The 12,668-nt window shown below is 38.1% G+C and overlaps 1 protein-coding gene across 1 annotated transcript in view; it reads left to right on the forward strand.

Annotated features, from left to right (window-relative positions):
• The window catches only part of STT3B (STT3B, catalytic subunit of the oligosaccharyltransferase complex), a 100,694-nt gene that overhangs the window by 39,314 nt on the left and 48,712 nt on the right, over nt 1-12,668 (forward strand). The window lies entirely within an intron of this gene.

Below are 12,668 nucleotides of genomic sequence, written 5' to 3' on the forward strand. Positions count from 1 at the left end.
TTTTTTTATTCTTTGAGTAGGTTTTCAGTAGAATCTTAATGAACTTGCTTGTTTGTTTGAACTCTGTAATTCTGCCTTCAGTTTTGAATCACAGGAGGTATAGTTAAACTGGTCTTTAGCTTTGAGGATACCACTTAAAGTTGACACTAGGTAGCTCTCTGGGAAGCTATCTAGGTTGTATTTCCTCGAGTTAAAACATATTTATGAAATCAGTTATTTATTCAACGAATATTTTAGGGCTACTATGTACCAGGTCGGAGAAGGCGATGGTACCCCACTCCAGTACTCTTGCCTGGAAAATCCCGTGGACGGGAGGAGCCTGGTAGGCTGCAGTCCATGGGGTCACGAAGAGTCTGACACTGAGCGACTTCACTTTCACTTTCATGCTTGGAGAAGGAAATGGCAACCCACTCCATTGTTCTTACCTGGAGAATCCCAGGGATGGGGGAGCCTGGTGGGCTGCCGTCTATAGGGTCGCACAGGGTCAGACACGACTGAAGCGACTTAGCAGCAGCATGTACCAGGTGTTATGCTAGGTGTTGGAGACATGCGGTTTCCTTGTGGAAGTATTTAACCTAGTGCGGTAAATATTAATCAGGTAAACTAATGTGAAATTGCATCTGTGGCAAGTGCTAGGGAGAAAAAAGTACACTGAACCTTTATTTTTTCCCCTCAGAACAGCATCCCCTAGGAATGTGCTGAAGTTTGAAGGATGAATTATTTAGGTTAAGAGGGGAGATAGCAGTGATACACAGGTAGGGAACTGGCAGTCTGAAGATGCTGAGGTTGGAGGGGACAAGCTGAGTCTGGAGGACTGAAAGATAGGTATATGGAAAAGTAGGGAGATGGTAAAATGTGAGACAAGACTAGAGTTACGTAAGAGCTAGAGTACGTGTGGCTTTATGTTAAAGTTCCTTCCATTTAATTTTAAGAGATGAAGCCCTTGAATAGTTCAGCAGAGGATTGCAATGTAATTACATTTGCATTTTGAAACAGCATTCCTTGTTGAGAAACAGTATTTACAGATTGGGGAATGAGATAGGCAGAATGGATGTAGGGGTTTGAGTTAGGGGCTATTGTAGTAAGTAGTGTAGTTTAAAAATGATAGCTTAGATTTCAGTGCTAGTATCAGAGTAGGAAAAGATTAGACAAATTTCAAAGGTATTTAAATAGAAGGAACACTCCGGGATGACACCTAGATTTTTGGATTTTTAAATTTAGGTGGTAGGTAGGAAGCACTAAAAGGAGACAGTATATGTGCTTGTTTTGAAGTTAGAGAGGAGGTGTCCAATCATGAGTCTAGTTGAATGTTGACTTTGAGATGCCTTTGTGACATTCAAGGGGGGAGAAACATGTAGATAGGGAAATAACATTGGCAGATTGTGGGCATACTGGCATACAATCATAATCCCTTGGGGAAGAGTTAAGAGTTGGTAAGAGGATCTTGGGTAGAGGAGTCTGCCTGTACAGAAAGCAGAGAAGAGGACTGGAGATGTAGGGTAAAAATCAGGAGACTATTGTAGTTTTAAAAGCCAAAGAAAGAGAATGATTCAGCAAAGAGGGAGGAGAGGTCAAGAATTATGTAAAATGAAAAGTTAAAAATATCATGCAGAACAACTTTATAGAGTTGGAGCCCCATGTTTCTTAGTTTTCAAAACATGTTCGTTATCCCTTGGAGTCCTTTTTTTGTGTTTTTAATCTGAACAATTGCATTTAAAATTTAAAGCCCTGGTTCTTGCTAAAATACTAGGCCTTCTGTCATTGAAATACTTTGACCAGTTTTGGGGCTGTTACTTGTGTACTTTCTAATAGTGATTCTCTACCTCTTATACTTTGTTACTGTTGTTTATGAGCTCGTTTTTTCTAAAGTTATTTTTGGTTTTTGCTTAAACTATTAATTTAAGTTTTGGGACCTTGGTTTCAGTGTTAATATCTTGATTTGGAGATTCCTGGTAAATTTAGACTGTCATTCATGGTAGGAAGGTTAAGAGTTTACCTTTTTTATGGGAGTCTTTCTTCCCTTGGAAAGAAAAAGATTTAGCCATTTCTATTCTGGTGGCTGCCTTGTTTTTCATCTCTAAAGTGGTAGTCTTTCCAGGGTCCCACCTTTAAGTACAATAAATATTTTGTTGCTAGTATTGGGGGATTTCTCTTTTAAAATTAACTCCCATATTTTCTTTTGGAGCATGTGTAGCATTTCTAGCACTAGCTTAGATTTTCAGAATTGTTGCTGGAAAATAAATGTTGTTTTACTTTAAGTTCTGATTTTAAAATCCTTTTCCTATAGTCCGAAATTTCATTGCCTTTGTAGCATTCAGTGATGGCAATTAATTGATACTCCTTCAGAGAAAATGTTTGTTTTCTGTGGATGATTTTAAGTTAGACTTTAAGCTTGTTGTTCAGTCTCTCAGTCATGTCCTACTCTTTGTGACCCCATGGACTGCAGCATGCCAGGCTTCCCTGTCCTTCACCATTTCCTGGAGCTTGCTCAAACTTATGTCCTTCAAGTTGGTGATGCCATCCAACCATCTCGCCTTCTGTCGTCCCCTTTTCCTCATGCCTTCAGTCTTTACCAGCATCAGATCAGGGTTGTTTCTAATAAATCAACTCTTCACATCAGGTGGCCAAAGTGTATTGTAGCTTCAGCTTCAGCATCAGTCCTTCCAGTGAATATTCAGGACTGATATCCTTTAGGATTGACTGATTTGATCTCCTATCATTAGTGGTTTGAAATTAGTGTTTTTTCATAATCATCTGTGAAACATAGTGATTCTTTTTTTTAATGATTAAATGTAAAAACTGGATTTACTTATGATTTCTTAAATTTTTCCTTAATGCTTTTTTCCAGCTTTATTGAGATACAGTTGACAAAGTTGTTTGTATTTAATGTACATAATGATTTGAGATATACATACACATTGTGAAATGATTATCACAATAAACACATTTCACATAATCACCTCACATAGTTCTTTTTGGTGAGAACTTTTAAGATCCCATTTTCTCTTAGCAAATTTCAAGTATATAATACGGTATTACTTAATGTAATCATCTTGCTGTATAATAGAGCCTTAGAACTTATGTTTTAATTGAAGTTTGCAACCTTTGACCTGTGTCTCTCCATTTGTTCCATCCCTCATCCTCTGACATTCACCATTCTACTCTCTTTCTGAGTTAAACTTTTTTTTTAGTTCATGTGTAAGCGATACTATTCAGTATTTTTCATTTTCTGTCTGGCTTATTTCACTTAGCATAAATGCCTTTCAAGTTTGTATATGGGTCACAAATCTCCAATGGCTAGGTTTCCTTCTGTTTGTGGCCAAATGTTTCATTATATAAATGCATAATTATAAAATGTGTGTATATATACATGTTATTATTTATGTTATAATATAACTATATTTTCATTATCCATTATTCATTATCAACAGACCCTTAGGTTGTTTACATATCTTGGATATTAGAAATAATGCTGCAGTGAACCTGGAAGTAAGTGCCGATACATCTTCTGTATACTAATTTTGTCTCCTGTGGATATACAGTAGACCCTTGAACATTGGTTTAAATTGCACAAGTGTACTGATACACAAAATTTTTTTCATTGATAAATACAGTCTGCAGCTGGTTGAATCCATAGGTGCAGAGGAACTAAAGATGTGGAGGAACCAAGTATTTCAGAGAGCCGATTTATTTTTCAGCTGCAGAGGCTTGATGCTCTAATCCCCATATTGTTCATAGGTCTACAGTGTACCCAGAAATAGGATCTCTGGATCACATACTAGTTGTCTTTTAATATTTTTAAAGGAATCTCCACACTATTTTCCATAATGGCTGTATGAATTTACATTCCCACCAACAGTATACCAAGGGTTCCCTTTTCTCCACATCTTTGACAGCATTTTTTACCTCATCCTTTTGATAATAGCCATCCTAACAGATGTGAAGGGTATATCTATCTCATTGTGGTTTTGAGTTGCGTTTCTCTGAATAGTGATGTTGAACACCTTTTCTTTTTCCTATTGGCCATTTGCGTGTCTCTGGGAAAATACCTTTTCAGGTTCTTTGAACCTTTTTTTAAGTCATATTTTGTATGGGTTTTTGGATTTTTTGTTTGCTTTTGAGTGGTATGAATTCCTTATATATTATAGATAATAACCCCTTGTTAGATATATGGTTTGTGAACATTTTCTTTAATTCCACAGGTTACCTTTTCATATTGTGTATTCTTTCCTTTGTTGTACACAAGCCTTCTAATATTATACTCCTGCTTATATATTCTTTACTTTTTTTTGCCTGTTTTTGGCATCATATCTGAAAAAATCATTGCCAATGCCAATGTCAGGGAGCTTTTTTTTTTCCTCTATGCTTTGCTCTAGGAATTTTATGGTTTCACATCATACATTGACGTCAGTAATCTATTTTGAGTTAATTTTTTTGTATGGTGTAAGATAAGGGTCCAGTTTCATTCATGTAATATCCGGTTTTCTAACACCATTTGTTGAAGAGACTAGTCTTCCATCATTGTCCTTGATGCCCTTGCCAAAGGTTAGTTTACTGTAAAAGTGGTTTTTTTCTGGGCTCTGGATTCTGTTCCAGTGTTCTCTCTTTCTCTCGCTTTTTTTTTTTTTTGGTAGTAACATACTGTTTTGGTTACTATAGTTTTGTAACATGGTTTGGAATCAGGGACTTTGATGCTTCCAGTTTTGTTGTTCTTTCTCAAGTTTGCTTTAGCTATTCAGGGTCTCAGGGGATTCCATGCAAATTTTGGGTTATTTTTCTGTTTCTGTGAAAAATAGTATTGGAATTTTTATAGGTATTGCATTGAATATGTAGATTGCTCTGGGCAATATGGACTTCAAAAAATTTTTTTTCTTGGAGTATGGCTGATTTACAATGTTGTATATATGGACATTTTAATGATACTGATTTTTCCAATTCATGAGTGTGGAGTATCTTTCCATTTGCTTTTGTCTTCATTTATCAGTGTCCTATACTTTTCAGTGTACAGGTCTTTCACCTCCTGAGTTAAATATATTCCTAAGTATTTTACTGACTTTTTTTTTTTTAAAACATACTACTGTAGATGGTATTGCTTTCTTAATTATTTTCAGATAATTCATATTTAATGTATAGAAATGCAACTGCTTTTTTAATGTTTTTCTTGAATCCTTGGTAAAGTTTTTAGAGTTTTCTGTATATAAGATCATGTCATTTGCAAACAAATTCTTCCTTCCCAATTTGGAAGCCCTTATTTCTTTTTCTTATCTAATTGGTAAAGCTAGGACTTTCAGTACTGTGTTGAATAGAAGGGTGAGAGTGGGCATTCTTGTTTTGTTCTTGATCTTAAAAAGCTTTCACCATTTCACCATTGAGTATGATGCTAGCTATGGACTTGTCGTATATGGCGTTTATTATGTTGAGGTAAATTTCTTCTATACCTACTTTTTTAGTTTTTGTTGTGAAAGAATGTTGAATTTTATCAAATGCCTTTTTTGCATCTGTTGAGATGATTAGATGATTTTAAGCCTTCATTCTGTTATATGGGATCACATTTATTTATTCTCGTATGTTGAACCATTCCTGACTCCCAGGGATAAATTCCAGTTAATCGTGGTGTGCTGTGTGCTAAGTTGCTTCAGTTGTGTCTGACTCTTTGTAACTCTGTGAACTGTCGCCTGCGAGGCTCCTCTGTCCATGCAGTTCTCCAGGCAGGGATGCTTGGTGGGTTGACGTGCCCTCCTAGCCCAGGGGTTGAACCTGCATCTCTTAGGTCTCCTGCACTGGCAGGCAGGTTCTTTACCACTAGCGCCATTTAAAACCCATTCTAAATGGCAGCCCCTAATAACGGTGCATGATCCTCTTAATGTGCTGTTGATTTCAATTTGCTAGTGTTTTCCTAAGGATTTTTATATCTTTGTTCATCAGGGGCACTGGCCTGTAGTTTTCTTGTTGTGTTGTCTGACTTGGGTATCAAGGTAATAATGGCCTTGTAAAATGATTTTGGAAGTGCTTTTTCTTTAATTTTTTTAAAAGAGTTTGAGATGGGTCGGCATTAATTCTTTAAATGTTTGGTAGAATTTGCCAGTGAAGCCATCTGGTCCTAGACATTTCTTCAAATTAGTAATCAAAAGCCCCCAACACTCACCTTTCTTGTTATTGGTCTGTTCAGATTTTTAAAATTTCTTTCTGGTTCAGTCTTTGATATAGGTTGTTTCTAAGAATCTGTCCATTTCTTCTGGGTTATCCAATTTGTTGGTATATAATTGTTAATAATAATCTTTTATGATCCTTTGTGTATTTTTGGTAGTAGTTGTAATCTCTCCTCTTAGTTTTTTTCTTTTTAAATTTTTTTGCCTTAACATGTGGCGTGTGGGATCTTAGTTCCCCAGCCAAGGATCAATCTTGTGCCCCCTGTATTGGAAGCTCAGATCTTAAGAACTAGACCACTGGGTAAGTCCTCTCCTCTTTCCTTTCTGATTTCGTCTTCTTTTTTCTTAATCTAGCCAAAAGTTTGTCAGTTTTGCTTATCTTAAAAAGTGGAATAAAACTTTTTTCCTCTTTTTTTTTTAGTCTCTATTTCATTCATTTATGCTCTGATCCTTATTTCTTTACACCTGCTCTTTGGGCATAATTTATTCTTTTTCTGGTTCCTTGAGGTATAAAGTTAGACTATTTATTTGAGATCTGTTTTCTACTAATGTTGATATTTATTGCTATAAACTTCTCAGATTGCTTTTGCTACATTTTGCTGTGTTTCCATTTGGGTCTGTCTCCTTTTTTGGACCCATTGATTAAGGAAAATACTGTTCAATTTCCACATATTAGTGAATTTCCTAACTTTCTTATTGATCACTAATTTCACACCGTTGTGCTCAGAAAAGATACTCGATATAATTTCATTCTTAAAATTGTTAAGACTTGTTTTGTGACGTAACATATGAAGTATGGATGTGAGAGTTGGACTATAAAAGAAAGCTGAGTGCCTAAGAATTGATGCTTTTGAATTGTGTTGGAAAAGACTCTTGCGAGTCCCTTGGACTGCAAGGAGATCCAAGCAGTCCACCCTAAAGGAAATCAGTCCTGAATATTCATTGGAAGGACTGACGCTGAAGCTGAAACTCCAATCCTTTGGCCACGTGATGTGAAGAGCTGACTCATTTGTAAAGACCTTGCTGCATGGAAAGATTTAAGGCAGGAGGAGAAGGGGATAACAGAGAATGAAATGGTTGGATGGCACCATCGACTCAATGGATATGAGTTTGAGTAAACTAGGAGTTGGCGATGGGCAGGGAGGCCTGGTGTGCTGTAGTCCATGGGGTCGCAAAGAATCGGACACGACTGAGCGACTGAACTGAACTGATATGAAGTATCCTGGAGAATATTCTCTGTGCACTTGAGAGGACTGTATGTTCTACGGTTAAATGGAATGTTTTCTGTTAGATTTCATTTGGTCTAAAGTGTAGTTCAAGTCCACTATTTCCTTCTTTATATTCTCCTTCTCATCTATTCTTTGAAAGTAGGGTATTAAAGCCCACTACTATTATTGCATTGCTATCTATTTCAATTGTTGTATCTTGATGAATTGATTCCTTTATCATTATATAATGAATGACCTTTTATCTCTGTTACAATTTTGGGGTTCTTTTTTGGTCTGATAAAAATGTAGCCAATCTTGGTCTCTTCTACTTTCCATTTGTATAGAATATCGTTTTCCCTCTCTTCACTTTCAGGCTGTGTGTGTCCTTAAAGCTGAAGTGAGTTTCTGTTAGCATATGTTTGGGTATTGCATTTTTAATATATTTACTTACTCTATGATTAGTGAATTTAATCTGTTTGCATTGAAAGTAATTATTGATAGGTAGAGGCGGTTGGATGGCATTACTGATGCAATGGACATAAGTTTGAGTAGGTTCTGGGAGTTGGTGATAAACAGGGAAACCTGGCGTGCTGCTGTCCAGGGGGTTGCAAAGAGTCAGATGCAACTGAACTGACTGACTGAAAGACTTAACTACTGCCATCTTGTTAATTGTTTATGATTGTTTTGTAGTTCTTTTGTTCCTCTCGCTATCTTCCTCTGTGATTTGATAGTTTTCCTTCATGGTATTCTTTCTTTTTGTATCTACTATAAGTTTTTGCTTTGTGACTACCCTGAGGTTTAAACAAAACGTTTTGTAACAGTCAACTTTAAGCCATTATGTCAGTCTTTTTATGTTTTATATTTAACACATTATTGAATGCAGATATTTTTATTTTTGTCTTTCAGCCTTTATACTAGTTAGTGATTTACACACCATTACAGTACTAGAATATTCTGAATTTGCTCATGTCCATATCTTACCAGTGAGTTTATACTGTATATGTTTTTAAGTTACTAATTACTGTCCTTTCATTTCAGCTTGTAGAACTGAGATGAAACTCCCTTTATCTTCTTATAAAGCAGGTCTGGTAGTGATGAACTGCAAATTTTCTTTCTCGCTCTCTTTTTTTAGTTTGGGAATGTCTTTTTCTGATGGTTAGCTTTGCTGAGTATTCTTAGTTGGCAGTTTTTTTCTTCTAGCACTTTGAATCTATATACCTTATTCTGATGCAGGGTGTCTACTGAGAAATCTGATAGCCTTATGTGGGGTCTCATGTATGAGTTTCTTTCCTCTTGCTTTCTGAGTTCTCTCTTTGTCTTTGATTTTTGATAGTTTTATTAGATTATCTCTCAGTGAAGTCCTGTGTGAGTTGAATATGTATTGGGGCATGTGAACACCACATTCCAGGATGACTCAGTTTCTCTCCCCAGATTTGGGAAGGTTTAAGCCATTATTTCTTTAAATAACCTACCTACCCCTGTCTCTCCTTCTAGAACTCCTATAATGCAATCATTACTCTTGATGATGGCCTACAGTTGGTGTAGGCTATTTTTTACTTACTTTGCTTTGCTTTGGTAATTTCAAGTAACCTTTCTTCTGGTTTTCAGATTCTTCTGCTAGTTCAAGTCTACTATTAATGTTCTCTACTGCATTTTCTTTTTCATTTTATTAATTTAATTAGCTCCAATATTTCTCTTTGGTGTTCTTTTTTTTTTTTTAAGTGTAATTTCTGTCTGTGTTGAACTTCTTATTTTGTTCATGTTCATGTGGTATTGTCCTGATTTGATGTCTATCTGGGTTCTCTTGTAGCTTGCTGAGCTTCCTTGAAACAGTTACTTTGAAATCTTCATTGAGAAATAGATTTATTTCTCTGTGGTCAGTTACTGAAAAATAATTGTGTTCCTTTGGCATTGTCATGTTTTCTTGATTTTTTTTTTTTTTTAACATTTCTTGTAGCCTTACTTTGTATAGTGTGTTAGTCACTCAGTCGTGTCCAACTCTTTTTGACCCCATGGACTGTAGCCTACCAGGCTCCTCTGTCCATGGAATTCTCCAGGCGAGAATACTGCAGTGGGTTGCCATTCACTTCTCCAGGGGATCTTCCCAACCCAGCAATTGAACCTGCGTCTCCTATATTGCAGGCAGATTCTTTACCGTCTGAGCCACCTTTACGTCTACCCATTTTATGCAATAGTTTTGGTGGGGAAAGACCTTACCTGTGGGTAAGTGCAAGAGTGACAGCTGGATAGACTGGCAGTCCTTACCCCGAGTAAGATCCAGGGGTGTAATCTTCGTGCATTTCTAACAGCTGAGTTTAAGTGGAGAGTGCACACTGCAGAGGTTCTCAGTGGCCAAGGCTGCAAGTGTCTATGGGGGCTGTAAGGGCTACGGGGGACCTTCTGATCTTTTTTTCTCCCATGGCGAGTTGTTGTGGCCAAGGAAATCTTTCTTGGCACCCGGCTCTGCTCACCGGTGTTCTCCTAATTGTGGTGTTACTGGCTAATGCCCATGGAGTCACCATGGAGCTGTGAGCTAGAGCCCACGCAGTGGTGGCTCAGCTGCAGATCTGGGGCCCAGAGCATAGGCACTCGTCGAGCCAACCATGGAGCTGGGATCTGGAGCTCAGGAGGCTGCAGAGCTGGAATCTGAAGTGTAAGCACTTACAGTGGTTCTGGGGTTCAGTAGTATTTGTGGGACCGTGGTAGCCTGAGTGCTGGGGCAGTGCAGCAGCAAGTCTTTCTTGTTGAGGGCATGGCAGCGTCTCCCTCTCCAGGGGCCCTGTGGCAGTGATGACTTTTGTTGAAAGCTGTTGTCCTCTGTAGAGCAGGCTACTGGGGTCTGCTCTGATGAATACTCACGGGGTCCCCGTTTGTGAAAGCTCTTATGGGTGGTGTTGTCCTGCCTAGGTCCACCACAGAGCAGACCATGGGGAGTGCAGGGGTGCCTGCCACGTGGCTGATCCTGGTTGTCTCCAGATGCTTCAGCTAAGTCTGTCACCCTAGTGATCCTCCTTCCATCTGTGTGGTTGCTCTCCATCCTTTGCTTCATTGTGCTGCTATAGGATCTCAGTTCTACTTGACCTTCCTGTAAATATTTTCCTTTGTGGATAGCTGTCTGTTACTTTTTATTGGGGTTATGAAGGCTGCTGTCACCTACTGTGCCATCTTTTCAAATGCCGCCTCTCAAGACACTCTTTGTCTTGTTACTAATTTGTTTTGCATCTCTAACCTTTTTAATATTTAGCTTATTTTTAATTTGACATTCAAAAACTCAAATAGTGCTTTTACCATACTTTATTTCACAGTAAGAGTAACAGTAGCCTCTGGGTGCTTTAGGGACATTGTATTGTTTATTTATCAAAGCCACCTTATTGACATGGGTACAACTGTTACTCCTTCTTTACAGAGGAAGAAACTAGACCACAGAGAATGGTCTAGCCAAGGTCACATAGCTAGTAAGTGTGGAAACAGGATATCCAAACCCAGGCAGTATGATTCTAAAACTTGTACTCTAAACCTCCCTTTCAGCCTGTGTGGCTTATCTTACTTCTGAAGTTATTTATTTCGTTGGTTGATTTCGATGCTTAGTTTTCATATTGCTTATTTTTCTCATGTTTGAATTTTGGATGTGTGCTTATTTTGTATTAGATCAAGTCTGTTACAGCATTTTGTTTCTAGTGATCATGCGTTGGAAAGTCATGACTTGCTGTTTGGGAAGGATATAGCAAGCTGATTTTGGATATGAGGATTTCCTATTCATCTGGAAAGCATTGTTCCACTCTTTAAATTGCTTGGCTATGTGTGTTGGAGATACCCATGAGGCCCACTTCCTTGCTTGGCAATGGTCGTCTAAGGGGATCCACCTGCCTAGCAGTTCCTATTGCCCATTACCCTGAGGTTGATGCAGGATTTTCTCTTGCCTCTCTCACGCCCTCAGCAACTTTATATTAAACATGAACCATCCTGAATATTGCCTCTTCATCTCTCCCCCTTCCAACACCCAAGCATGCACACACGTGCACACACACACCATAGTTTGCAGTTACTTCAGGTTGCAGTTTGGACTGTGGCTTCTTCCATCTCATTTCTTCCTATTATTTTGTCTTTCATTGATCAAAATTCTCATTCGTTAAGGTCATGTTCTTATTCTACAGTAAAGTTACAGTTCATCTCCCATGGTTATTTATAACTTAACTCTTTATTTCTGTGATTTTTAGAGTTGTTCAGTCGCTAACTCATGTCCAGCTCGTTGCAACCCTGTGGACTGCAGCACGCCAGGCTTCCCTGTCCTTCACCATCTCCTGGAATTTACTCACATTCATGTGCATTGATTTGGTGATGCTGTGTAACCATCTCATCCTCTGCCGCCTTTCTCCTTTTGCTTTCAGTCTTTCCCAGCAGCAAGGTCTTTCCCAGTGAGTCAGTTCTTCACATCAGGTGGCCAAGGAATTGGAGCTTCAATGTCTGTTCTTCCAATAAATATTCAGGGTTAATTTCCTTTAGTATTGACTGATTTGATCCCAAGAAACTCAAGAGTCTTCTCCAGCACCACAAATCAAAAGCACCAATTCTTTGGTGCTCAGCCTTCTTTATGATTCAATTCTCATATACATTCGTACCTGACTACCTGGAAAAACCATAGCGTTGACCATACAGACCTTTGTCGATAAAGTACTGTCTCTGCTCTTTTAATACCTGTCTGGATTTGTCATAGCTTTCCTTCCAAGGAGCAGGCTTGCATCTTTTAATTTTGTGACTGCAGTCACCATCCACAATTATTTTGGAGCCCGAGAAAATAAAATCCGTCACTGTAATCACTTTTTCCCCCTTTCATTTGCCATGGGGCCATATGCCATGATGTTAGTTTTTTGAATGTAGAGTTTTAAGCCAGCTTTTTCCACTCTCCTCTTTCACCCTCATCAAGAGACTTTTTAGTTCCTCTTCTTCCATTAGAGTGGTGTCATCTGCATATCTGAAGTTGTTGATCCTTCTCCTGGCAATCTTGATTCCAGCTTGTGATTTATCCAGCCAAGCATTTTGCATGCTGTATTCTGCATATAAGTTAAATAAGCAGGAATTGAAAGCAATTATATTGAATGTACAAGCTTCATTTTGGTGCTGTATTCTGTTAGTGGTTTTTAATCTTTTGAGAGTCATTGACATCTTTGAAGATTTGGTAAATTTTATGTACCGTCACATTTTTTGTTCAGATGCATAGCTATTTACCATCTGTACCCCAAGCAATGGCCAAATGTTAATTTGATCATTACTAGTTTTGTAGACTTGTTTTTTGGCGGGAGAATGGGCTTTG

Source organism: Capra hircus, chromosome 22 (assembly GCF_001704415.2).
Source record: "Capra hircus breed San Clemente chromosome 22, ASM170441v1, whole genome shotgun sequence".
Classification (NCBI taxonomy): Eukaryota; Metazoa; Chordata; class Mammalia; order Artiodactyla; family Bovidae; genus Capra; species Capra hircus.